At 32.8% G+C, this 3,978-nt stretch overlaps 1 long non-coding RNA gene across 1 annotated transcript in view; it reads left to right on the forward strand.

Moving 5' to 3' along the window:
* The first annotated feature begins 584 nt into the window (after positions 1 to 584).
* Positions 585 to 3,978, forward strand: part of LOC117174768 — a 7,531-nt gene continuing 4,137 nt past the window's right edge. Inside the window, exons 1-3 of the long non-coding RNA XR_004467358.1 lie at positions 585 to 772; positions 844 to 1,014; positions 3,062 to 3,171. This is a non-coding gene — a long non-coding RNA (uncharacterized LOC117174768). The remainder of the gene's footprint in view (positions 773 to 843; positions 1,015 to 3,061; positions 3,172 to 3,978) is intronic.

Raw genomic sequence — 3,978 nt, forward strand, 5'->3', positions numbered from 1 at the left:
TAATTAAATCATCGAAAACTGTGAAATGTCTTAATAGTGGCGTGTCACCTGATAATTTTAATCCAAGCAACTTCTTTCTCAGAGCCAGTTGAGTTGCAAGACATTTGCGTGCATATATAACGTCCAAGTTATGCAAAATATCTTTTGCAGTGCACTCTGCCTTAGCAAAACCGAGAAACGAGTCGGATAAATAGTCCACAATCACACTTTTGGCAGTCCTTTCAGCCTTTTTCCACTCATCACTTGGATCCGCTGGGATCTCACTGTCTAAAACTTTAATTACATCTAATTCACTTAATAGAGCACGTATTCTAAACTTCCAAACACTGTATCTTTCACCATCGAAAGATTTGATGTTCCGTTTCACTCTGGAACTTTCCATTGTCACTTATAAATCCAGAATAGCACTTACAGTGTTCAAAATTCCGTCACTTATTTTTATTTATATTTAGAAAAATATATATCACGAATTTGGACCGTATACTGGGCCCATAACCTATTAGAAAACAGGTTCTGAACAAATATCAAAGATTTATTCAAAAAGGATCAATTTATTAAAGGCACTTGGAAGGCAGGTCTTCACTCTTTGAGATGCGAGATTCGACTAAAGAACGAACGTGTCACAAACATCAGATTCATACACCATACACATTTCAATCATGGCTATTGTTTATGTTACAGAGATTACGAGCTCTTGAAGCTTTAGGCCAAACTTCTTAGAACCGCAGAACACACACGACTTAAAACATATCGTTTTCAGCACTCCGAAATCGTAGATTATATTTTTGCTCTATATACATATATACAATAGTTGACATAATCCAACAGAAAAAAAAATTCTAGGTACTGAAGTAAAGCAGAAAAGAAGAGAAAGAAAGAAAGGAAAAAGAAGCGAGAGAAGAAAAAGAGGAAAGAAAAAGGAAAAGCAGCAGAATGGATACGTGCATATATTATCATTTCTTCGAACGACCCTCATCTTCTATTGCAACTAAAGGAATGCAATATTAATTCAAAGTAGGTTATTATTATTAAATCAATACAAATAAAATTCTAGATTTATTGACAAATTCTATTACCTTTTTAATCTAAATAAAATAAATAAGGGAAAAGTCCCAATTTGTGAACTATTAATTTTAATTAATTCAAAATAAACAAATAAAAGGAATGAAAGGTCAACACACACTAAGTACACAACATATAGAGTAAACATGCATATGTATTTTATAAGAATCTTGCATACTGTGAATAACTTTACACAATTTACCGGAAATCTATGGTTGTCTCGAAATGGATAATTAGCATGAGAAGAAAAAGAAGAAAAGGGACAAAAGTATTAATTAATTCTTTTGACTTTAAGTACAAGCTTTAATGTGAATTTATTAATTTCTATTATTTACGATTAATTTCTGCTAGTTGATTGGTCACGGCAACTACGCCTTCATTAAATCTAGCCAATCAAGATCATATTTTTAAATGATTTGTTTTCATTCCCGGTGTTCTTCGGTAACTCGATTCTTTCTTCCCTATTCCTCCTTCTCGCTCAAGCGACCGTAATGGTCGCAAAAGTCGAGTGTCCCCTTTCACTCTCTTACTCCTCCACTTCATTCGCTTCGTCTCTGGGATTTCTAGTTTGATCTGGTTTAAAGAAAATGAGAATATAATTTTGAATGCAAGTTCAAGCCAGCTTAGAAATATTCTTCACCAAATAATTCTAATTTGCTTATCCGTATTGTTTAAATATTGGGGTATTCCCTCACCCCCTTATAAAATATTAAAATTATTAAAAAATTTTAATATTTGTATTATTATTTTAAACAAAGAAGGGTTTCAAAAAGAAATTTCGCAAAGATACAAAATTAATGAAAAATTATGAAACAACATTTTCAAAATTTTAGTTCATTTTAAATTTCAAATTTACAATTTAATTTTTTAATTAATACAAAAGATTTTGAATAGGAATTAATATTCAACTTTTCCAAGTAGGGATTAGTTGTCGATTAAGGAAATAAAATTTTACTAAATTTCATGTAGTGAAAAGCAATTTATATTTTTAATTTGCATAATTTAAAAATAAGCTACGCAACTTAATAAGTTTCGTAGCTACTTTCGATAATTAAAAAATCAAAATATTTATTGTTAAAACTTTTATTAATTTAGGACTAATTTTATTACTTGTCAATTAGAAATTTTTAGTAATTAAATCTAACTTGAATCTAAAAATATGGTAATTTATAAACAACGCAGCATTTAGCAAATGCATTTGACTTCCGAAAGATTAATATTAAAATTCAAATATTCATCGGGATTTGAGGAAGGCGAAAATTTGTAGAAAAAGAGGGTAGCGAAAGAAAAGGTGAAAAACTCTTAACAGGTTGCAATAGGCGTTTGGACGCGTGCCTCCACGCACGTGCTCTGGGTCGTTGAACTCACACGAAAGACCCGTGTTTCTATACAAGGGAGAGCACGTCGTCGCTTGACCTACCTCAAGACGTACTCTGCTACCGCATGGCTATACTAATGATCGAGTTAAAACTACGTTCCTTGACGTTTAAAATTAGCCGTCGTGAGGATAGTTTCTTACAGATTAAAATAGTTAAATATAACGTAAAAATGCGTGTTTTACACGATTCATATGAACTACTTTATGTTCCTTTGGTCCTAATTCTAATTTTAAATTTATCCCATTTATAACCTGCAAAATTTTGTACGGGCCTTCATAGTAATCATCTCATTTATTTTCTCTAGCTGGAATAAGTTAATATACATATTGACCAGGCTCAAATTTCTGATCGTTTAATTTTCGGTCATAGTATTTTTTACAGCGTTGTTTCGCCGCTTCTAATCGCGCAGAGACTAATGACTCGGTTTCAGTTATACGATTCAATAAATTATCGACGTACTAAATAAAGGTTAACGAAAGTATAATGACTTCGTTCCAGGGAACCCAGTGACTGTGGGTGGTAAGCACTGGAGCGATATATTTCAATTTTGAATATTTCTGCGAAACTGTCCATAATTTGACTCATAAAATTTGAACCTTGATCTGTTTTTATGATCTCAGGACAACCGAAGGTACAAATCAAATTTTCTGCTAGGGCCACTGCAATATGAGGAGCATCCGTTACAGACAAGGGTATCGCACCCGAATATTTACTGAAACAGTCTTGCCATGTAAGTATATATTTATTTCCTGATTCAGTTACCGGAAGTGGTCCTACAATATCAATTTGAACCTTTTGGAAACTTCGGCTAGGCGTACCAGTAATGCACATGGGTTGTCTTGATTTATGCGAGACAACTTTTTCTTTTGGCAAGATGCACATGCCCGCACATACTGTCTGACCTCGTCACGCAAAGCCTTCCAATAATAATTTTTGCGGACTCGCATGTACGTTTTAAATTCACCCTTATAACCGGCGGCCGTTGAATCGTGACATTCGCGAATTATTTCGTTACGTTTTATGAGTGCGGGCTCCTCAACTTCTCCCGTACAAACAATTATTTCAAAATTTTCCTTACCAAAATGAGTACGAAAAATACCCTCAATTCTGCCGTCCTGATGAAGAAACACTCATCTGCATTTTAGACGATCCGAGATATTCAATAAAACGCGTTTGCATCTGTACCTTTTAACGTAGGAGATTTTTTGAAAAGAAAATTACTGTTCTTGGGTAAATCGGAAATGCTCTAATCATTAAAACAAAAAAAATGGCGAGTTCCAATTATTTATATGCAAAACTGTAGATAGGCTAAATATTAATGCAGGAATCCGTCTTGAAGAACCTTCGAGTTTCCTGCTGAAAAAACTTAACTACAAATTTTCCAAAAATTAATTAAAAAATAAAATTAAGTTGCAATTATTAATTGATTATTAAATGAACGAATTAGTACAAACAAATCAGTGTAATTATTAACTTCTTAATAATAATTTATTAATAATCGTTTTAATCGTCACCATCATCGAAGTTGTGTATAAGG

Source organism: Belonocnema kinseyi, chromosome 6, assembly GCF_010883055.1.
Source record: "Belonocnema kinseyi isolate 2016_QV_RU_SX_M_011 chromosome 6, B_treatae_v1, whole genome shotgun sequence".
In the NCBI taxonomy this organism is placed as follows: domain Eukaryota; kingdom Metazoa; phylum Arthropoda; class Insecta; order Hymenoptera; family Cynipidae; genus Belonocnema; species Belonocnema kinseyi.